Source organism: Lissotriton helveticus, chromosome 8 (assembly GCF_964261635.1).
Source record: "Lissotriton helveticus chromosome 8, aLisHel1.1, whole genome shotgun sequence".
Classification (NCBI taxonomy): Eukaryota; Metazoa; Chordata; class Amphibia; order Caudata; family Salamandridae; genus Lissotriton; species Lissotriton helveticus.
The window spans coordinates 819,255,627-819,278,684 of record NC_136069.1 but is presented as its reverse complement, the minus strand read 5'-3'; the positions used below and the strand labels follow the sequence as shown (position 1 = coordinate 819,278,684).

Sequence of the window (23,058 nt, the reverse complement as noted above, 5' to 3'; positions counted from 1 at the left end):
AAACAATTCTGACATTAAACGAAAAGGTGACGATGGATTTGTATCATCACCTTGAGAAGGATCATCTAGGAATTGAGCCCAAGCCTCAGCACTTAAAAACCAGAAACACTCCACTAAAATAAGAGGCCTGTTGGTGCCAACAATTCTCAAAGTTAATGCTTGTTCTGGTTGAGCATTGAACCGAATGCAGGGCTCTTTTGAAAGTGAGGTCTGTGAATCAACAGATACATCCACATGCCAATTATGTTATTGTTTTTAAGAGAATTCACTTTCTTGGAACGAGACTGCATGAACCCATCTTCAGGGCCTGGACAATTTCATGCAAAACGGCAACTCTCAACATTGCAGCCAAGACAATATAACTAGTGTTTCTGCCCGGTTTCGAACCGGGGACCTTTCGCATGTGAGGCGAACGTGATAACCACTACACTACAGAAACAGATACCTACAGGTGATTCTTCTGTGATGAAACTGCTCAAAACAGGTTATTCCAAGGGCATCTGGTTTTAGATTTCTTTCATGCAACCTGCCCGACAGCCCTATCTGAACGCTTGTATATGCCTTGCAAGTTCAGCATTTTTGCAAAATGCTTAAAGAGAAATGTTTCCTATTTGCTCAGGCAGGGCAAGGTTAAAAGCATGAGACTCTAGGAAATAATCATCCACTACTGCAAAGAGAAAATTAATATTGGCTTTGAAATGCATACTTCAAAAGAGCACCAATGAAAGGGCTCGTCCGGGATTTGAACCCGGGACCTCTCGCACCCTAAGCGAGAATCATACCCCTAGACCAACGAGCCGTTGAAAGACCCTCACCTCTGAAAAGGTAATACCAGCTCTAAGCCCGCAATGAAGATCATGCTGGGGTCTTTTTCATGCTTGGTCTGTGAATTCACAGGAAATTCAGTGTCAACTTACCCTTTCTCAAACGATAGCACTATCATTTGTAAGTGTCCCCTTTTATTTTGTCTCAGCATTGGACACGTCTTACAGGAAGTCAGCAGTTATTTATATATTTCTGCATTGGCTAGAGCCTAAAGAGATAGAATAAAAAGCTGTTCATAACAACATAAGAAACACATTTTGCCTTTTCTCTCCAATACTGATTCCCTTTGTGCAAATCGGAATGCCAAGGTGAATAGCTGGGCCACAGATTCTGGCTAGTTATCTATCTCTTGAATGCAAGAAGCAATAAAAACTGCCTAATGCAGGACTAAAGCATTCCTTGCATAGCCTCTAACATCATAACATAACTGAGCTGCTGGTAACAAGCTAAGCAATGCATTCCCAAAATGAGAAGTACATGTGCTTATGTGCTTATCCGCTCAATCAGCGCTCGATCAGGCTCGATCAGGCGAGATATAGGAAAGGTGGAAAGGGTCCAAATGGCTGTCCCTTCCTTTTTAGGGTGGGTCCTGCTGACTATCATAGGATTCCTCTTAAGAGTGGCCAGGGTCAGAGGAAAAACTTTCAATGCTTCTTAGTGTTCTCTCCAGAAGCAGGCATTTTCTGTGCCTTTAATTTCAGGCTTTTCCCAGCAGTCTCTGTTCTGCCTATGGCCAGGGTCAGAGGAAAAACTTTCAATGCTTCTTAGTGTTCTCTCCAGAAGCAGGCATTTTCTGTGCCTTTAATTTCAGGCTTTTCCCAGCAGTCTCTGTTCTGCCTATGTAAATTAACAAAAGCAGTGCTTATTCCTCACTTGCTCTAATGTCCTTCCTGTCCACAAAGCTCTGCCTAAGTATGCTTTTTTTCTTTTTCAGGGAAATTCTAAATGGTTTCTCTGTCCACTCTGTGGCAGTAGAATGCTGATTATGATGCCATGTTTTGTGGAATCACCAAGGTACAACTACAGAGGAATATATGAGTCTGAAGGACATGGAACTCTTAGCTAACACATCACAATATGTGATGCTTGCCAACCAAGCACTACATTCTGGTGCGCTGATGATCAGAACATTCTGCTCCTAAAGGAAAGAAAATACCGCTTGATTGAAAATAAAGTCTCTGTTTATATTAACGCTCTCTCTCTCCCTATATCTATCTATCTATCTATCTATCTATCTATCTATCTATCTATCTATCTATCTATCTATCTATCTATCTATCTATCTATCTATCTATCTATCTATCTATCTATCTATCTATCTATCTATCTATATCTCTATCTATCTATCTATCTATCTATCTATCTTTATATATGGATACATGCATACACCTACTCATAGATATGCCATGCATTTCTTTGGATTTGTTTCAACCTCTTGCCATTTATTTGAGAATCCCTACTTTTCAAGTGACTGCAAATGAAGTCATCTCTGGCACGTTTTGGCTGATGCAAGGTAACCAAAACACAAGACAACTTTTAATAAAAATCATTGGTTTCTTTGTTAACGTGCACTGTCAAACATGGGACTTTCACACGTCAGGTAAATATGATAACCAATACACAACAGAAGCAGATGCAGATTGCTTATCAATGTCTTGATAGAACAGTTGTGATTTGAGTAGTAGAAGCGCCCCTGAATTGATACTTATTATATACAGCCTGTAAGATAGTCAAAAATGCATGCTAGGAGAGGAGATGCAAATATAAATGTATTAGAAAAATACATAAAGAGGAGTGATATGCTTTTATTCATGCAAGGCTAGAAAAAATCCCCATACTGTCGAAAGCATTCATACACCACCAAATGGAAATAAACAATTCTGACATTAAACGAAAAGGTGACGATGCATTTGTATCATCACCTTGAGAAGGATCATCTAGGAATTGAGCCCAAGCCTCAGCACTTAAAACCAGAAACACTCCACTAAAATAGGAGGCCTGTTGGTGCCAACAATTCTCAAAGTTAATGCTTGTTCTGGTTGAGCATTGAACCGAATGCAGGGCTCTTTTGAAAGTGAGGTCTGTGAATCAACAGATACATCCACATGCCAATTATGTTATTGTTTTTAAGAGAATTCACTTTCTTGGAACGAGACTGCATGAACCCATCTTCAGGGCCTGGACAATTTCATGCAAAACGGCAACTCTCAACATTGCAGCCAAAACAATATAACTAGTGTTTCTGCCCGGTTTCGAACCGGGGACCTTTCGCGTGTGAGGCGAACGTGATAACCACTACACTACAGAAACAGATACCTACAGGTGATTCTTCTGTGATGAAACTGCTCAAAACAGACTATTCCAAGGGCATCTGGTTTTAGATTTCTTTCATGCAACCTGCCCGACAGCCCTATCTGAACGCTTGTATATGCCTTGCAAGTTCAGCATTTTTGCAAAATGCTTAAAGAGAAATGTTTCCTATTTGCTCAGGCAGGGCAAGGTTAAAAGCATGAGACTCTAGCAAATAATCATCCACTACTGCAAAGAGAAAATTGATATTGGCTTTGAAATGCATACTTCAAAAGAGCACCAATGAAAGGGCTCGTCCGGGATTTGAACCCGGGACCTCTCGCACCCAAAGCGAGAATCATACCCCTAGACCAACGAGCCGTTGAAAGACCCTCACCTCTGAAAAGGTAATACCAGCTCTAAGCCCGCAATGAAGATCATGCTGGGGTCTTTTTCATGCTTGGTCTGTGAATTCACAGGAAATTCAGTGTCAACTTACCCTTTCTCAAACGATAGCACTATCATTTGTAAGTGTCCCCTTTTATTTTTTCTCAGCATTGGACAAGTCTTACAGGAAGTCAGCAGTTATTTATATATTTCTGCATTGGCTAGAGCCTAAAGAGAAAGAATAAAAAGCTGTTCATAACAACATAAGAAACACATTTTGCCTTTTCTCTCAAATACTTATTCCCTTTGTGCAAATCGGAATGCCAAGGTGAATAGCTGGGCCACAGATTCTGGCTAATTATCTATCTCTTGAATGCAAGAAGCAATAAAAACTGCCTAATGCAGGACTAAAGCATTCCTTGCATAGCCTCTAACATCATAACATAACTGAGCTGCTGGTAACAAGCTAAGCAATGCCTTCCCAAAATGAGAAGTACATGTGCTTATGTGCTTATTCGCTCAATCAGCGCTCAATCAGGCTCGATATAGGAAAGGTGGAAAGGGTCCAAATGGCTTTCCCTTCCTTTTTAGGGTGGGTCCTGCTGACTATCATAGGATTCCTCTTAAGAGTGGCCAGGGTCAGAGGAAAAACTTTCAATGCTTCTTAGTGTTCTCTCCAGAAGCAGGCATTTTCTGTGCCTTTAATTTCAGGCTTTTCCCAGCAGTCTCTGTTCTGCCTATGTAAATTAACAAAAGCAGTGCTTATTCCTCACTTGCTCTAATGTCCTTCCTGTCCACAAAGCTCTGCCTAAGTATGCTTTTTTTCTTTTTCAGGGAAATTCTAAATGGTTTCTCTGTCCACTCTGTGGCAGTAGAATGCTGATTATGATGCCATGTTTTGTGGAATCACCAAGGTACAACTACAGAGGAATATATGAGTCTGAAGGACATGGAACTCTTAGCTAACACATCACAATATGTGATGCTTGCCAACCAAGCACTACATTCTGGTGCGCTGATGATCAGAACATTCTGCTCCTAAAGGAAAGAAAATACCGCTTGATTGAAAATAAAGTCTCTGTTTATATTAACGCTCTCTCTCTCCCTATATCTATCTATCTATCTATCTATCTATCTATCTATCTATCTATCTATCTATCTATCTATCTATCTATCTATCTATCTATCTATCTATCTATCTATCTATCTATCTATCTATATCTCTATCTATCTATCTATCTATCTATCTTTATATATGGATACATGCATACACCTACTCATAGATATGCCATGCATTTCTTTGGATTTGTTTCAACCTCTTGCCATTTATTTGAGAATCCCTACTTTTCAAGTGACTGCAAATGAAGTCATCTCTGGCACGTTTTGGCTGATGCAAGGTAACCAAAACACAAGACAACTTTTAATAAAAATCATTGGTTTCTTTGTTAACGTGCACTGTCAAACATGGGACTTTCACACGTCAGGTAAATATGATAACCAATACACAACAGAAGCAGATGCAGATTGCTTATCAATGTCGTGATAGAACAGTTGTGATTTGAGTAGTAGAAGCGCCCCTGAATTGATACTTATTATATACAGCCTGTAAGATAGTCAAAAATGCATGCTAGGAGAGGAGATGCAAATATAAATGTATTAGAAAAATACATAAAGAGGAGTGATATGCTTTTATTCATGCAAGGCTAGAAAAAATCCCCATACTGTCGAAAGCATTCATACACCACCAAATGGAAATAAACAATTCTGACATTAAACGAAAAGGTGACGATGCATTTGTATCATCACCTTGAGAAGGATCATCTAGGAATTGAGCCCAAGCCTCAGCACTTAAAACCAGAAACACTCCACTAAAATAGGAGGCCTGTTGGTGCCAACAATTCTCAAAGTTAATGCTTGTTCTGGTTGAGCATTGAACCGAATGCAGGGCTCTTTTGAAAGTGAGGTTTGTGAATCAACAGATACATCCACATGCCAATTATGTTATTGTTTTTAAGAGAATTAACTTTCTTGGAACGAGACTGCATGAACCCATCTTCAGGGCCTGGACAATTTCATGCAAAACGGCAACTCTCAACATTGCAGCCAAGACAATATAACTAGTGTTTCTGCCCGGTTTCGAACCGGGGACCTTTCGCGTGTGAGGCGAACGTGATAACCACTACACTACAGAAACAGATACCTACAGGTGATTCTTCTGTGATGAAACTGCTCAAAACAGACTATTCCAAGGGCATCTGGTTTTAGATTTCTTTCATGCAACCTGCCCGACAGCCCTATCTGAACGCTTGTATATGCCTTGCAAGTTCAGCATTTTTGCAAAATGCTTAAAGAGAAATGTTTCCTATTTGCTCAGGCAGGGCAAGGTTAAAAGCATGAGACTCTAGCAAATAATCATCCACTACTGCAAAGAGAAAATTGATATTGGCTTTGAAATGCATACTTCAAAAGAGCACCAATGAAAGGGCTCGTCCGGGATTTGAACCCGGGACCTCTCGCACCCAAAGCGAGAATCATACCCCTAGACCAACGAGCCGTTGAAAGACCCTCACCTCTGAAAAGGTAATACCAGCTCTAAGCCCGCAATGAAGATCATGCTGGGGTCTTTTTCATGCTTGGTCTGTAAATTCACAGGAAATTCAGTGTCAACTTACCCTTTCTCAAACGATAGCACTATCATTTGTAAGTGTCCCCTTTTATTTTTTCTCAGCATTGGACAAGTCTTACAGGAAGTCAGCAGTTATTTATATATTTCTGCATTGGCTAGAGCCTAAAGAGAAAGAATAAAAAGCTGTTCATAACAACATAAGAAACACATTTTGCCTTTTCTCTCAAATACTTATTCCCTTTGTGCAAATCGGAATGCCAAGGTGAATAGCTGGGCCACAGATTCTGGCTAATTATCTATCTCTTGAATGCAAGAAGCAATAAAAACTGCCTAATGCAGGACTAAAGCATTCCTTGCATAGCCTCTAACATCATAACATAACTGAGCTGCTGGTAACAAGCTAAGCAATGCCTTCCCAAAATGAGAAGTACATGTGCTTATGTGCTTATCCGCTCAATCAGCGCTCGATCAGGCTCGATCAGGCGAGATATAGGAAAGGTGGAAAGGGTCCAAATGGCTGTCCCTTCCTTTTTAGGGTGGGTCCTGCTGACTATCATAGGATTCCTCTTAAGAGTGGCCAGGGTCAGAGGAAAAACTTTCAATGCTTCTTAGTGTTCTCTCCAGAAGCAGGCATTTTCTGTGCCTTTAATTTCAGGCTTTTCCCAGCAGTCTCTGTTCTGCCTATGTAAATTAACAAAAGCAGTGCTTATTCCTCACTTGCTCTAATGTCCTTCCTGTCCACAAAGCTCTGCCTAAGTATGCTTTTTTTCTTTTTCAGGGAAATTCTAAATGGTTTCTCTGTCCACTCTGTGGCAGTAGAATGCTGATTATGATGCCATGTTTTGTGGAATCACCAAGGTACAACTACAGAGGAATATATGAGTCTGAAGGACATGGAACTCTTAGCTAACACATCACAATATGTGATGCTTGCCAACCAAGCACTACATTCTGGTGCGCTGATGATCAGAACATTCTGCTCCTAAAGGAAAGAAAATACCGCTTGATTGAAAATAATGTCTCTGTTTATATTAACGCTCTCTCTCTCCCTATATCTATCTATCTATCTATCTATCTATCTATCTATCTATCTATCTATCTATCTATCTATCTATCTATCTATCTATCTATCTATCTATCTATCTATCTATCTATCTATCTATCTATCTATCTATCTATCTATCTATCTATCTATCTATCTTTATATATGGATACATGCATACACCTACTCATAGATATGCCATGCATTTCTTTGGATTTGTTTCAACCTCTTGCCATTTATTTGAGAATCCCTACTTTTCAAGTGACTGCAAATGAAGTCATCTCTGGCACGTTTTGGCTGATGCAAGGTAACCAAAACACAAGACAACTTTTAATAAAAATCATTGGTTTCTTTGTTAACGTGCACTGTCAAACATGGGACTTTCACACGTCAGGTAAATATGATAACCAATACACAACAGAAGCAGATGCAGATTGCTTATCAATGTCGTGATAGAACAGTTGTGATTTGAGTAGTAGAAGCGCCCCTGAATTGATACTTATTATATACAGCCTGTAAGATAGTCAAAAATGCATGCTAGGAGAGGAGATGCAAATATAAATGTATTAGAAAAATACATAAAGAGGAGTGATATGCTTTTATTCATGCAAGGCTAGAAAAAATCCCCATACTGTCGAAAGCATTCATACACCACCAAATGGAAATAAACAATTCTGACATTAAACGAAAAGGTGACGATGCATTTGTATCATCACCTTGAGAAGGATCATCTAGGAATTGAGCCCAAGCCTCAGCACTTAAAACCAGAAACACTCCACTAAAATAGGAGGCCTGTTGGTGCCAACAATTCTCAAAGTTAATGCTTGTTCTGGTTGAGCATTGAACCGAATGCAGGGCTCTTTTGAAAGTGAGGTCTGTGAATCAACAGATACATCCACATGCCAATTATGTTATTGTTTTTAAGAGAATTCACTTTCTTGGAACGAGACTGCATGAACCCATCTTCAGGGCCTGGACAATTTCATGCAAAACGGCAACTCTCAACATTGCAGCCAAAACAATATAACTAGTGTTTCGGCCCGGTTTCGAACCGGGGACCTTTCGCGTGTGAGGCGAACGTGATAACCACTACACTACAGAAACAGATACCTACAGGTGATTCTTCTGTGATGAAACTGCTCAAAACAGACTATTCCAAGGGCATCTGGTTTTAGATTTCTTTCATGCAACCTGCCCGACAGCCCTATCTGAACGCTTGTATATGCCTTGCAAGTTCAGCATTTTTGCAAAATGCTTAAAGAGAAATGTTTCCTATTTGCTCAGGCAGGGCAAGGTTAAAAGCATGAGACTCTAGCAAATAATCATCCACTACTGCAAAGAGAAAATTGATATTGGCTTTGAAATGCATACTTCAAAAGAGCACCAATGAAAGGGCTCGTCCGGGATTTGAACCCGGGACCTCTCGCACCCAAAGCGAGAATCATACCCCTAGACCAACGAGCCGTTGAAAGACCCTCACCTCTGAAAAGGTAATACCAGCTCTAAGCCCGCAATGAAGATCATGCTGGGGTCTTTTTCATGCTTGGTCTGTAAATTCACAGGAAATTCAGTGTCAACTTACCCTTTCTCAAACGATAGCACTATCATTTGTAAGTGTCCCCTTTTATTTTTTCTCAGCATTGGACAAGTCTTACAGGAAGTCAGCAGTTATTTATATATTTCTGCATTGGCTAGAGCCTAAAGAGAAAGAATAAAAAGCTGTTCATAACAACATAAGAAACACATTTTGCCTTTTCTCTCAAATACTTATTCCCTTTGTGCAAATCGGAATGCCAAGGTGAATAGCTGGGCCACAGATTCTGGCTAATTATCTATCTCTTGAATGCAAGAAGCAATAAAAACTGCCTAATGCAGGACTAAAGCATTCCTTGCATAGCCTCTAACATCATAACATAACTGAGCTGCTGGTAACAAGCTAAGCAATGCCTTCCCAAAATGAGAAGTACATGTGCTTATGTGCTTATTCGCTCAATCAGCGCTCAATCAGGCTCGATATAGGAAAGGTGGAAAGGGTCCAAATGGCTTTCCCTTCCTTTTTAGGGTGGGTCCTGCTGACTATCATAGGATTCCTCTTAAGAGTGGCCAGGGTCAGAGGAAAAACTTTCAATGCTTCTTAGTGTTCTCTCCAGAAGCAGGCATTTTCTGTGCCTTTAATTTCAGGCTTTTCCCAGCAGTCTCTGTTCTGCCTATGTAAATTAACAAAAGCAGTGCTTATTCCTCACTTGCTCTAATGTCCTTCCTGTCCACAAAGCTCTGCCTAAGTATGCTTTTTTTCTTTTTCAGGGAAATTCTAAATGGTTTCTCTGTCCACTCTGTGGCAGTAGAATGCTGATTATGATGCCATGTTTTGTGGAATCACCAAGGTACAACTACAGAGGAATATATGAGTCTGAAGGACATGGAACTCTTAGCTAACACATCACAATATGTGATGCTTGCCAACCAAGCACTACATTCTGGTGCGCTGATGATCAGAACATTCTGCTCCTAAAGGAAAGAAAATACCGCTTGATTGAAAATAAAGTCTCTGTTTATATTAACGCTCTCTCTCTCCCTATATCTATCTATCTATCTATCTATCTATCTATCTATCTATCTATCTATCTATCTATCTATCTATCTATCTATCTATCTATCTATCTATCTATCTATCTATCTATATATCTATCTATCTATCTATCTATCTATCTATCTATCTATCTATCTATCTATCTATCTTTATATATGGATACATGCATACACCTACACATAGATATGCCATGCATTTCTTTGGATTTGTTTCAACCTCTTGCCATTTATTTGAGAATCCCTACTTTTCAAGTGACTGCAAATGAAGTAATCTCTGGCACGGTTTGGCTGATGCAAGGTAACCAAAACACAAGACAACTTTTAATAAAAATCATTGGTTTCTTTGTTAACGTGCACTGTCCAACATGGGACTTTCACACGTCAGGTAAATATGATAACCAATACACAACAGAAGCAGATGCAGATTGCTTATCAATGTCGTGATAGAACAGTTGTGATTTGAGTAGAAGAAGCGCCCCTGAATTGATACTTATTATATACAGCCTGTAAGATAGTCAAAAATGCATGCTAGGAGAGGAGATGCAAATATAAATGTATTAGAAAAATACATAAAGAGGAGTGATATGCTTTTATTCATGCAAGGCTAGAAAAAATCCCCATACTGTCGAAAGCATTCATACACCACCAAATGGAAATAAACAATTCTGACATTAAACGAAAAGGTGACGATGGATTTGTATCATCACCTTGAGAAGGATCATCTAGGAATTGAGCCCAAGCCTCAGCACTTAAAAACCAGAAACACTCCACTAAAATAAGAGGCCTGTTGGTGCCAACAATTCTCAAAGTTAATGCTTGTTCTGGTTGAGCATTGAACCGAATGCAGGGCTCTTTTGAAAGTGAGGTCTGTGAATCAACAGATACATCCACATGCCAATTATGTTATTGTTTTTAAGAGAATTCACTTTCTTGGAACGAGACTGCATGAACCCATCTTCAGGGCCTGGACAATTTCATGCAAAACGGCAACTCTCAACATTGCAGCCAAGACAATATAACTAGTGTTTCTGCCCGGTTTCGAACCGGGGACCTTTCGCATGTGAGGCGAACGTGATAACCACTACACTACAGAAACAGATACCTACAGGTGATTCTTCTGTGATGAAACTGCTCAAAACAGGTTATTCCAAGGGCATCTGGTTTTAGATTTCTTTCATGCAACCTGCCCGACAGCCCTATCTGAACGCTTGTATATGCCTTGCAAGTTCAGCATTTTTGCAAAATGCTTAAAGAGAAATGTTTCCTATTTGCTCAGGCAGGGCAAGGTTAAAAGCATGAGACTCTAGCAAATAATCATCCACTACTGCAAAGAGAAAATTAATATTGGCTTTGAAATGCATACTTCAAAAGAGCACCAATGAAAGGGCTCGTCCGGGATTTGAACCCGGGACCTCTCGCACCCTAAGCGAGAATCATACCCCTAGACCAACGAGCCGTTGAAAGACCCTCACCTCTGAAAAGGTAATACCAGCTCTAAGCCCGCAATGAAGATCATGCTGGGGTCTTTTTCATGCTTGGTCTGTGAATTCACAGGAAATTCAGTGTCAACTTACCCTTTCTCAAACGATAGCACTATCATTTGTAAGTGTCCCCTTTTATTTTGTCTCAGCATTGGACACGTCTTACAGGAAGTCAGCAGTTATTTATATATTTCTGCATTGGCTAGAGCCTAAAGAGAAAGAATAAAAAGCTGTTCATAACAACATAAGAAACACATTTTGCCTTTTCTCTCCAATACTGATTCCCTTTGTGCAAATCGGAATGCCAAGGTGAATAGCTGGGCCACAGATTCTGGCTAGTTATCTATCTCTTGAATGCAAGAAGCAATAAAAACTGCCTAATGCAGGACTAAAGCATTCCTTGCATAGCCTCTAACATCATAACATAACTGAGCTGCTGGTAACAAGCTAAGCAATGCATTCCCAAAATGAGAAGTACATGTGCTTATGTGCTTATCCGCTCAATCAGCGCTCGATCAGGCTCGATCAGGCGAGATATAGGAAAGGTGGAAAGGGTCCAAATGGCTGTCCCTTCCTTTTTAGGGTGGGTCCTGCTGACTATCATAGGATTCCTCTTAAGAGTGGCCAGGGTCAGAGGAAAAACTTTCAATGCTTCTTAGTGTTCTCTCCAGAAGCAGGCATTTTCTGTGCCTTTAATTTCAGGCTTTTCCCAGCAGTCTCTGTTCTGCCTATGTAAATTAACAAAAGCAGTGCTTATTCCTCACTTGCTCTAATGTCCTTCCTGTCCACAAAGCTCTGCCTAAGTATGCTTTTTTTCTTTTTCAGGGAAATTCTAAATGGTTTCTCTGTCCACTCTGTGGCAGTAGAATGCTGATTATGATGCCATGTTTTGTGGAATCACCAAGGTACAACTACAGAGGAATATATGAGTCTGAAGGACATGGAACTCTTAGCTAACACATCACAATATGTGATGCTTGCCAACCAAGCACTACATTCTGGTGCGCTGATGATCAGAACATTCTGCTCCTAAAGGAAAGAAAATACCGCTTGATTGAAAATAAAGTCTCTGTTTATATTAACGCTCTCTCTCTCCCTATATCTATCTATCTATCTATCTATCTATCTATCTATCTATCTATCTATCTATCTATCTATCTATCTATCTATCTATCTATCTATCTATTTATCTATCTATCTATCTATCTATCTATCTATCTATCTATCTATCTATCTATCTATCTATCTATCTATCTATCTATCTATCTATCTATATCTCTATCTATCTATCTATCTATCTATCTATCTTTATATATGGATACATGCATACACCTACTCATAGATATGCCATGCATTTCTTTGGATTTGTTTCAACCTCTTGCCATTTATTTGAGAATCCCTACTTTTCAAGTGACTGCAAATGAAGTCATCTCTGGCACGTTTTGGCTGATGCAAGGTAACCAAAACACAAGACAACTTTTAATAAAAATCATTGGTTTCTTTGTTAACGTGCACTGTCAAACATGGGACTTTCACACGTCAGGTAAATATGATAACCAATACACAACAGAAGCAGATGCAGATTGCTTATCAATGTCGTGATAGAACAGTTGTGATTTGAGTAGTAGAAGCGCCCCTGAATTGATACTTATTATATACAGCCTGTAAGATAGTCAAAAATGCATGCTAGGAGAGGAGATGCAAATATAAATGTATTAGAAAAATACATAAAGAGGAGTGATATGCTTTTATTCATGCAAGGCTAGAAAAAATCCCCATACTGTCGAAAGCATTCATACACCACCAAATGGAAATAAACAATTCTGACATTAAACGAAAAGGTGACGATGCATTTGTATCATCACCTTGAGAAGGATCATCTAGGAATTGAGCCCAAGCCTCAGCACTTAAAACCAGAAACACTCCACTAAAATAGGAGGCCTGTTGGTGCCAACAATTCTCAAAGTTAATGCTTGTTCTGGTTGAGCATTGAACCGAATGCAGGGCTCTTTTGAAAGTGAGGTTTGTGAATCAACAGATACATCCACATGCCAATTATGTTATTGTTTTTAAGAGAATTAACTTTCTTGGAACGAGACTGCATGAACCCATCTTCAGGGCCTGGACAATTTCATGCAAAACGGCAACTCTCAACATTGCAGCCAAGACAATATAACTAGTGTTTCTGCCCGGTTTCGAACCGGGGACCTTTCGCGTGTGAGGCGAACGTGATAACCACTACACTACAGAAACAGATACCTACAGGTGATTCTTCTGTGATGAAACTGCTCAAAACAGACTATTCCAAGGGCATCTGGTTTTAGATTTCTTTCATGCAACCTGCCCGACAGCCCTATCTGAACGCTTGTATATGCCTTGCAAGTTCAGCATTTTTGCAAAATGCTTAAAGAGAAATGTTTCCTATTTGCTCAGGCAGGGCAAGGTTAAAAGCATGAGACTCTAGCAAATAATCATCCACTACTGCAAAGAGAAAATTGATATTGGCTTTGAAATGCATACTTCAAAAGAGCACCAATGAAAGGGCTCGTCCAGGATTTGAACCCGGGACCTCTCGCACCCAAAGCGAGAATCATACCCCTAGACCAACGAGCCGTTGAAAGACCCTCACCTCAGAAAAGGTAATACCAGCTCTAAGCCCGCAATGAAGATCATGCTGGGGTCTTTTTCATGCTTGGTCTGTAAATTCACAGGAAATTCAGTGTCAACTTACCCTTTCTCAAACGATAGCACTATCATTTGTAAGTGTCCCCTTTTATTTTTTCTCAGCATTGGACAAGTCTTACAGGAAGTCAGCAGTTATTTATATATTTCTGCATTGGCTAGAGCCTAAAGAGAAAGAATAAAAAGCTGTTCATAACAACATAAGAAACACATTTTGCCTTTTCTCTCAAATACTTATTCCCTTTGTGCAAATCGGAATGCCAAGGTGAATAGCTGGGCCACAGATTCTGGCTAATTATCTATCTCTTGAATGCAAGAAGCAATAAAAACTGCCTAATGCAGGACTAAAGCATTCCTTGCATAGCCTCTAACATCATAACATAACTGAGCTGCTGGTAACAAGCTAAGCAATGCCTTCCCAAAATGAGAAGTACATGTGCTTATGTGCTTATCCGCTCAATCAGCGCTCGATCAGGCTCGATCAGGCGAGATATAGGAAAGGTGGAAAGGGTCCAAATGGCTGTCCCTTCCTTTTTAGGGTGGGTCCTGCTGACTATCATAGGATTCCTCTTAAGAGTGGCCAGGGTCAGAGGAAAAACTTTCAATGCTTCTTAGTGTTCTCTCCAGAAGCAGGCATTTTCTGTGCCTTTAATTTCAGGCTTTTCCCAGCAGTCTCTGTTCTGCCTATGTAAATTAACAAAAGCAGTGCTTATTCCTCACTTGCTCTAATGTCCTTCCTGTCCACAAAGCTCTGCCTAAGTATGCTTTTTTTCTTTTTCAGGGAAATTCTAAATGGTTTCTCTGTCCACTCTGTGGCAGTAGAATGCTGATTATGATGCCATGTTTTGTGGAATCACCAAGGTACAACTACAGAGGAATATATGAGTCTGAAGGACATGGAACTCTTAGCTAACACATCACAATATGTGATGCTTGCCAACCAAGCACTACATTCTGGTGCGCTGATGATCAGAACATTCTGCTCCTAAAGGAAAGAAAATACCGCTTGATTGAAAATAATGTCTCTGTTTATATTAACGCTCTCTCTCTCCCTATATCTATCTATCTATCTATCTATCTATCTATCTATCTATCTATCTATCTATCTATCTATCTATCTATCTATCTATCTATCTATCTATCTATCTATCTATCTATCTATCTATCTATCTATCTATCTATCTATCTATCTATCTATCTATCTATCTATCTATCTTTATATATGGATACATGCATACACCTACTCATAGATATGCCATGCATTTCTTTGGATTTGTTTCAACCTCTTGCCATTTATTTGAGAATCCCTACTTTTCAAGTGACTGCAAATGAAGTCATCTCTGGCACGTTTTGGCTGATGCAAGGTAACCAAAACACAAGACAACTTTTAATAAAAATCATTGGTTTCTTTGTTAACGTGCACTGTCAAACATGGGACTTTCACACGTCAGGTAAATATGATAACCAATACACAACAGAAGCAGATGCAGATTGCTTATCAATGTCGTGATAGAACAGTTGTGATTTGAGTAGTAGAAGCGCCCCTGAATTGATACTTATTATATACAGCCTGTAAGATAGTCAAAAATGCATGCTAGGAGAGGAGATGCAAATATAAATGTATTAGAAAAATACATAAAGAGGAGTGATATGCTTTTATTCATGCAAGGCTAGAAAAAATCCCCATACTGTCGAAAGCATTCATACACCACCAAATGGAAATAAACAATTCTGACATTAAACGAAAAGGTGACGATGCATTTGTAGCATCACCTTGAGAAGGATCATCTAGGAATTGAGCCCAAGCCTCAGCACTTAAAACCAGAAACACTCCACTAAAATAGGAGGCCTGTTGGTGCCAACAATTCTCAAAGTTAATGCTTGTTCTGGTTGAGCATTGAACCGAATGCAGGGCTCTTTTGAAAGTGAGGTCTGTGAATCAACAGATACATCCACATGCCAATTATGTTATTGTTTTTAAGAGAATTCACTTTCTTGGAACGAGACTGCATGAACCCATCTTCAGGGCCTGGACAATTTCATGCAAAACGGCAACTCTCAACATTGCAGCCAAAACAATATAACTAGTGTTTCGGCCCGGTTTCGAACCGGGGACCTTTCGCGTGTGAGGCGAACGTGATAACCACTACACTACAGAAACAGATACCTACAGGTGATTCTTCTGTGATGAAACTGCTCAAAACAGACTATTCCAAGGGCATCTGGTTTTAGATTTCTTTCATGCAACCTGCCCGACAGCCCTATCTGAACGCTTGTATATGCCTTGCAAGTTCAGCATTTTTGCAAAATGCTTAAAGAGAAATGTTTCCTATTTGCTCAGGCAGGGCAAGGTTAAAAGCATGAGACTCTAGCAAATAATCATCCACTACTGCAAAGAGAAAATTGATATTGGCTTTGAAATGCATACTTCAAAAGAGCACCAATGAAAGGGCTCGTCCGGGATTTGAACCCGGGACCTCTCGCACCCAAAGCGAGAATCATACCCCTAGACCAACGAGCCGTTGAAAGACCCTCACCTCTGAAAAGGTAATACCAGCTCTAAGCCCGCAATGAAGATCATGCTGGGGTCTTTTTCATGCTTGGTCTGTGAATTCACAGGAAATTCAGTGTCAACTTACCCTTTCTCAAACGATAGCACTATCATTTGTAAGTGTCCCCTTTTATTTTTTCTCAGCATTGGACAAGTCTTACAGGAAGTCAGCAGTTATTTATATATTTCTGCATTGGCTAGAGCCTAAAGAGAAAGAATAAAAAGCTGTTCATAACAACATAAGAAACACATTTTGCCTTTTCTCTCAAATACTTATTCCCTTTGTGCAAATCGGAATGCCAAGGTGAATAGCTGGGCCACAGATTCTGGCTAATTATCTATCTCTTGAATGCAAGAAGCAATAAAAACTGCCTAATGCAGGACTAAAGCATTCCTTGCATAGCCTCTAACATCATAACATAACTGAGCTGCTGGTAACAAGCTAAGCAATGCCTTCCCAAAATGAGAAGTACATGTGCTTATGTGCTTATTCGCTCAATCAGCGCTCAATCAGGCTCGATATAGGAAAGGTGGAAAGGGTCCAAATGGCTTTCCCTTCCTTTTTAGGGTGGGTCCTGCTGACTATCATAGGATTCCTCTTAAGAGTGGCCAGGGTCAGAGGAAAAACTTTCAATGCTTCTTAGTGTTCTCTCCAGAAGCAGGCATTTTCTGTGCCTTTAATTTCAGGCTTTTCCCAGCAGTCTCTGTTCTGCCTATGTAAATTAACAAAAGCAGTGCTTATTCCTCACTTGCTCTAATGTCCTTCCTGTCCACAAAGCTCTGCCTAAGTATGCTTTTTTTCTTTTTCAGGGAAATTCTAAATGGTTTCTCTGTCCACTCTGTGGCAGTAGAATGCTGATTATGATGCCATGTTTTGTGGAATCACCAAGGTACAACTACAGAGGAATATATGAGTCTGAAGGACATGGAACTCTTAGCTAACACATCACAATATGTGATGCTTGCCAACCAAGCACTACATTCTGGTGCGCTGATGATCAGAACATTCTGCTCCTAAAGGAAAGAAAATACCGCTTGATTGAAAATAAAGTCTCTGTTTATATTAACGCTCTCTCTCTCCCTATATCTATCTATCTATCTATCTATCTATCTATCTATCTATCTATCTATCTATCTATCTATCTATCTATCTATCTATCTATCTATCTATCTATCTATCTATCTATCTATCTATCTATCTATCTATCTATCTATCTATCTATATATATATCTATCTATCTATCTATCTATCTATCTATCTATCTATCTATCTATCTATCTATCTATCTATCTATCTATCTATCTTTATATATGGATACATGCATACACCTACACATAGATATGCCATGCATTTCTTTGGATTTGTTTCAACCTCTTGCCATTTATTTGAGAATCCCTACTTTTCAAGTGACTGCAAATGAAGTAATCTCTGGCACGGTTTGGCTGATGCAAGGTAACCAAAACACAAGACAACTTTTAATAAAAATCATTGGTTTCTTTGTTAACGTGCACTGTCCAACATGGGACTTTCACACGTCAGGTAAATATGATAACCAATACACAACAGAAGCAGATGCAGATTGCTTATCAATGTCGTGATAGAACAGTTGTGATTTGAGTAGAAGAAGCGCCCCTGAATTGATACTTATTATATACAGCCTGTAAGATAGTCAAAAATGCATGCTAGGAGAGGAGATGCAAATATAAATGTATTAGAAAAATACATAAAGAGGAGTGATATGCTTTTATTCATGCAAGGCTAGAAAAAATCCCCATACTGTCGAAAGCATTCATACACCACCAAATGGAAATAAACAATTCTGACATTAAACGAAAAGGTGACGATGGATTTGTATCATCACCTTGAGAAGGATCATCTAGGAATTGAGCCCAAGCCTCAGCACTTAAAAACCAGAAACACTCCACTAAAATAAGAGGCCTGTTGGTGCCAACAATTCTCAAAGTTAATGCTTGTTCTGGTTGAGCATTGAACCGAATGCAGGGCTCTTTTGAAAGTGAGGTCTGTGAATCAACAGATACATCCACATGCCAATTATGTTATTGTTTTTAAGAGAATTCACTTTCTTGGAACGAGACTGCATGAACCCATCTTCAGGGCCTGGACAATTTCATGCAAAACGGCAACTCTCAACATTGCAGCCAAGACAATATAACTAGTGTTTCTGCCCGGTTTCGAACCGGGGACCTTTCGCGTGTGAGGCGAACGTGATAACCACTACACTACAGAAACAGATACCTACAGGTGATTCTTCTGTGATGAAACTGCTCAAAACAGGTTATTCCAAGGGCATCTGGTTTTAGATTTCTTTCATGCAACCTGCCCGACAGCCCTATCTGAACGCTTGTATATGCCTTGCAAGTTCAGCATTTTTGCAAAATGCTTAAAGAGAAATGTTTCCTATTTGCTCAGGCAGGGCAAGGTTAAAAGCATGAGACTCTAGCAAATAATCATCCACTACTGCAAAGAGAAAATTAATATTGGCTTTGAAATGCATACTTCAAAAGAGCACCAATGAAAGGGCTCGTCCGGGATTTGAACCCGGGACCTCTCGCACCCTAAGCGAGAATCATACCCCTAGACCAACGAGCCGTTGAAAGACCCTCACCTCTGAAAAGGTAATACCAGCTCTAAGCCCGCAATGAAGATCATGCTGGGGTCTTTTTCATGCTTGGTCTGTGAATTCACAGGAAATTCAGTGTCAACTTACCCTTTCTCAAACGATAGCACTATCATTTGTAAGTGTCCCCTTTTATTTTGTCTCAGCATTGGACACGTCTTACAGGAAGTCAGCAGTTATTTATATATTTCTGCATTGGCTAGAGCCTAAAGAGAAAGAATAAAAAGCTGTTCATAACAACATAAGAAACACATTTTGCCTTTTCTCTCCAATACTGATTCCCTTTGTGCAAATCGGAATGCCAAGGTGAATAGCTGGGCCACAGATTCTGGCTAGTTATCTATCTCTTGAATGCAAGAAGCAATAAAAACTGCCTAATGCAGGACTAAAGCATTCCTTGCATAGCCTCTAACATCATAACATAACTGAGCTGCTGGTAACAAGCTAAGCAATGCATTCCCAAAATGAGAAGTACATGTGCTTATGTGCTTATCCGCTCAATCAGCGCTCGATCAGGCTCGATCAGGCGAGATATAGGAAAGGTGGAAAGGGTCCAAATGGCTGTCCCTTCCTTTTTAGGGTGGGTCCTGCTGACTATCATAGGATTCCTCTTAAGAGTGGCCAGGGTCAGAGGAAAAACTTTCAATGCTTCTTAGTGTTCTCTCCAGAAGCAGGCATTTTCTGTGCCTTTAATTTCAGGCTTTTCCCAGCAGTCTCTGTTCTGCCTATGTAAATTAACAAAAGCAGTGCTTATTCCTCACTTGCTCTAATGTCCTTCCTGTCCACAAAGCTCTGCCTAAGTATGCTTTTTTTCTTTTTCAGGGAAATTCTAAATGGTTTCTCTGTCCACTCTGTGGCAGTAGAATGCTGATTATGATGCCATGTTTTGTGGAATCACCAAGGTACAACTACAGAGGAATATATGAGTCTGAAGGACATGGAACTCTTAGCTAACACATCACAATATGTGATGCTTGCCAACCAAGCACTACATTCTGGTGCGCTGATGATCAGAACATTCTGCTCCTAAAGGAAAGAAAATACCGCTTGATTGAAAATAATGTCTCTGTTTATATTAACGCTCTCTCTCTCCCTATATCTATCTATCTATCTATCTATCTATCTATCTATCTATCTATCTATCTATCTATCTATCTATCTATCTATCTATCTATCTATCTATCTATCTATCTATCTATCTATCTATCTATCTATCTATCTTTATATATGGATACATGCATACACCTACTCATAGATATGCCATGCATTTCTTTGGATTTGTTTCAACCTCTTGCCATTTATTTGAGAATCCCTACTTTTCAAGTGACTGCAAATGAAGTCATCTCTGGCACGTTTTGGCTGATGCAAGGTAACCAAAACACAAGACAACTTTTAATAAAAATCATTGGTTTCTTTGTTAACGTGCACTGTCAAACATGGGACTTTCACACGTCAGGTAAATATGATAACCAATACACAACAGAAGCAGATGCAGATTGCTTATCAATGTCGTGATAGAACAGTTGTGATTTGAGTAGTAGAAGCGCCCCTGAATTGATACTTATTATATACAGCCTGTAAGATAGTCAAAAATGCATGCTAGGAGAGGAGATGCAAATATAAATGTATTAGAAAAATACATAAAGAGGAGTGATATGCTTTTATTCATGCAAGGCTAGAAAAAATCCCCATACTGTCGAAAGCATTCATACACCACCAAATGGAAATAAACAATTCTGACATTAAACGAAAAGGTGACGATGCATTTGTAGCATCACCTTGAGAAGGATCATCTAGGAATTGAGCCCAAGCCTCAGCACTTAAAACCAGAAACACTCCACTAAAATAGGAGGCCTGTTGGTGCCAACAATTCTCAAAGTTAATGCTTGTTCTGGTTGAGCATTGAACCGAATGCAGGGCTCTTTTGAAAGTGAGGTCTGTGAATCAACAGATACATCCACATGCCAATTATGTTATTGTTTTTAAGAGAATTCACTTTCTTGGAACGAGACTGCATGAACCCATCTTCAGGGCCTGGACAATTTCATGCAAAACGGCAACTCTCAACATTGCAGCCAAAACAATATAACTAGTGTTTCGGCCCGGTTTCGAACCGGGGACCTTTCGCGTGTGAGGCGAACGTGATAACCACTACACTACAGAAACAGATACCTACAGGTGATTCTTCTGTGATGAAACTGCTCAAAACAGACTATTCCAAGGGCATCTGGTTTTAGATTTCTTTCATGCAACCTGCCCGACAGCCCTATCTGAACGCTTGTATATGCCTTGCAAGTTCAGCATTTTTGCAAAATGCTTAAAGAGAAATGTTTCCTATTTGCTCAGGCAGGGCAAGGTTAAAAGCATGAGACTCTAGCAAATAATCATCCACTACTGCAAAGAGAAAATTGATATTGGCTTTGAAATGCATACTTCAAAAGAGCACCAATGAAAGGGCTCGTCCGGGATTTGAACCCGGGACCTCTCGCACCCAAAGCGAGAATCATACCCCTAGACCAACGAGCCGTTGAAAGACCCTCACCTCTGAAAAGGTAATACCAGCTCTAAGCCCGCAATGAAGATCATGCTGGGGTCTTTTTCATGCTTGGTCTGTGAATTCACAGGAAATTCAGTGTCAACTTACCCTTTCTCAAACGATAGCACTATCATTTGTAAGTGTCCCCTTTTATTTTTTCTCAGCATTGGACAAGTCTTACAGGAAGTCAGCAGTTATTTATATATTTCTGCATTGGCTTGAGCCTAAAGAGAAAGAATAAAAAGCTGTTCATAACAACATAAGAAACACATTTTGCCTTTTCTCTCAAATACTTATTCCCTTTGTGCAAATCGGAATGCCAAGGTGAATAGCTGGGCCACAGATTCTGGCTAATTATCTATCTCTTGAATGCAAGAAGCAATAAAAACTGCCTAATGCAGGACTAAAGCATTCCTTGCATAGCCTCTAACATCATAACATAACTGAGCTGCTGGTAACAAGCTAAGCAATGCCTTCCCAAAATGAGAAGTACATGTGCTTATGTGCTTATTCGCTCAATCAGCGCTCAATCAGGCTCGATATAGGAAAGGTGGAAAGGGTCCAAATGGCTTTCCCTTCCTTTTTAGGGTGGGTCCTGCTGACTATCATAGGATTCCTCTTAAGAGTGGCCAGGGTCAGAGGAAAAACTTTCAATGCTTCTTAGTGTTCTCTCCAGAAGCAGGCATTTTCTGTGCCTTTAATTTCAGGCTTTTCCCAGCAGTCTCTGTTCTGCCTATGTAAATTAACAAAAGCAGTGCTTATTCCTCACTTGCTCTAATGTCCTTCCTGTCCACAAAGCTCTGCCTAAGTATGCTTTTTTTCTTTTTCAGGGAAATTCTAAATGGTTTCTCTGTCCACTCTGTGGCAGTAGAATGCTGATTATGATGCCATGTTTTGTGGAATCACCAAGGTACAACTACAGAGGAATATATGAGTCTGAAGGACATGGAACTCTTAGCTAACACATCACAATATGTGATGCTTGCCAACCAAGCACTACATTCTGGTGCGCTGATGATCAGAACATTCTGCTCCTAAAGGAAAGAAAATACCGCTTGATTGAAAATAAAGTCTCTGTTTATATTAACGCTCTCTCTCTCCCTATATCTATCTATCTATCTATCTATCTATCTATCTATCTATCTATCTATCTATCTATCTATCTATCTATCTATCTATCTATCTATCTATCTATCTATCTATCTATCTATCTATATATATATCTATCTATCTATCTATCTATCTATCTATCTATCTATCTATCTATCTATCTATCTATCTATCTATCTTTATATATGGATACATGCATACACCTACACATAGATATGCCATGCATTTCTTTGGATTTGTTTCAACCTCTTGCCATTTATTTGAGAATCCCTACTTTTCAAGTGACTGCAAATGAAGTAAT

General features: G+C 39.6%; 18 non-coding genes across 18 annotated transcripts; all 18 read right to left on the bottom strand.

Moving 5' to 3' along the window:
- Window positions 1–366: 366 nt before the first annotated feature.
- Window positions 367–439, bottom strand: TRNAV-CAC (transfer RNA valine (anticodon CAC)). Its single transcript has one exon. It is a non-coding gene; the product is annotated as a tRNA-Val (tRNA).
- A 288-nt stretch (window positions 440–727) lies between these two features.
- On the bottom strand, window positions 728–799 carry TRNAP-AGG (transfer RNA proline (anticodon AGG)). Its single transcript has one exon. It is a non-coding gene; the product is annotated as a tRNA-Pro (tRNA).
- Window positions 800–3,062: 2,263 nt separating this feature from the next.
- Window positions 3,063–3,135, bottom strand: TRNAV-CAC (transfer RNA valine (anticodon CAC)). The gene has a single exon. It is a non-coding gene; the product is annotated as a tRNA-Val (tRNA).
- A 288-nt stretch (window positions 3,136–3,423) lies between these two features.
- TRNAP-UGG (transfer RNA proline (anticodon UGG)) lies at window positions 3,424–3,495 on the bottom strand. The gene has a single exon. It is a non-coding gene; the product is annotated as a tRNA-Pro (tRNA).
- Window positions 3,496–5,622: 2,127 nt separating this feature from the next.
- On the bottom strand, window positions 5,623–5,695 carry TRNAV-CAC (transfer RNA valine (anticodon CAC)). Its single transcript has one exon. It is a non-coding gene; the product is annotated as a tRNA-Val (tRNA).
- A 288-nt stretch (window positions 5,696–5,983) lies between these two features.
- TRNAP-UGG (transfer RNA proline (anticodon UGG)) lies at window positions 5,984–6,055 on the bottom strand. Its single transcript has one exon. It is a non-coding gene; the product is annotated as a tRNA-Pro (tRNA).
- A 2,145-nt stretch (window positions 6,056–8,200) lies between these two features.
- Window positions 8,201–8,273, bottom strand: TRNAV-CAC (transfer RNA valine (anticodon CAC)). The gene has a single exon. It is a non-coding gene; the product is annotated as a tRNA-Val (tRNA).
- A 288-nt stretch (window positions 8,274–8,561) lies between these two features.
- TRNAP-UGG (transfer RNA proline (anticodon UGG)) lies at window positions 8,562–8,633 on the bottom strand. The gene has a single exon. It is a non-coding gene; the product is annotated as a tRNA-Pro (tRNA).
- Window positions 8,634–10,781: 2,148 nt separating this feature from the next.
- Window positions 10,782–10,854, bottom strand: TRNAV-CAC (transfer RNA valine (anticodon CAC)). Its single transcript has one exon. It is a non-coding gene; the product is annotated as a tRNA-Val (tRNA).
- A 288-nt stretch (window positions 10,855–11,142) lies between these two features.
- TRNAP-AGG (transfer RNA proline (anticodon AGG)) lies at window positions 11,143–11,214 on the bottom strand. The gene has a single exon. It is a non-coding gene; the product is annotated as a tRNA-Pro (tRNA).
- Window positions 11,215–13,419: 2,205 nt separating this feature from the next.
- On the bottom strand, window positions 13,420–13,492 carry TRNAV-CAC (transfer RNA valine (anticodon CAC)). Its single transcript has one exon. It is a non-coding gene; the product is annotated as a tRNA-Val (tRNA).
- Window positions 13,493–13,780: 288 nt separating this feature from the next.
- Window positions 13,781–13,852, bottom strand: TRNAP-UGG (transfer RNA proline (anticodon UGG)). The gene has a single exon. It is a non-coding gene; the product is annotated as a tRNA-Pro (tRNA).
- A 2,157-nt stretch (window positions 13,853–16,009) lies between these two features.
- On the bottom strand, window positions 16,010–16,082 carry TRNAV-CAC (transfer RNA valine (anticodon CAC)). Its single transcript has one exon. It is a non-coding gene; the product is annotated as a tRNA-Val (tRNA).
- A 288-nt stretch (window positions 16,083–16,370) lies between these two features.
- Window positions 16,371–16,442, bottom strand: TRNAP-UGG (transfer RNA proline (anticodon UGG)). Its single transcript has one exon. It is a non-coding gene; the product is annotated as a tRNA-Pro (tRNA).
- Window positions 16,443–18,650: 2,208 nt separating this feature from the next.
- On the bottom strand, window positions 18,651–18,723 carry TRNAV-CAC (transfer RNA valine (anticodon CAC)). Its single transcript has one exon. It is a non-coding gene; the product is annotated as a tRNA-Val (tRNA).
- Window positions 18,724–19,011: 288 nt separating this feature from the next.
- TRNAP-AGG (transfer RNA proline (anticodon AGG)) lies at window positions 19,012–19,083 on the bottom strand. Its single transcript has one exon. It is a non-coding gene; the product is annotated as a tRNA-Pro (tRNA).
- Window positions 19,084–21,204: 2,121 nt separating this feature from the next.
- Window positions 21,205–21,277, bottom strand: TRNAV-CAC (transfer RNA valine (anticodon CAC)). Its single transcript has one exon. It is a non-coding gene; the product is annotated as a tRNA-Val (tRNA).
- A 288-nt stretch (window positions 21,278–21,565) lies between these two features.
- TRNAP-UGG (transfer RNA proline (anticodon UGG)) lies at window positions 21,566–21,637 on the bottom strand. Its single transcript has one exon. It is a non-coding gene; the product is annotated as a tRNA-Pro (tRNA).
- Window positions 21,638–23,058: the final 1,421 nt, after the last annotated feature.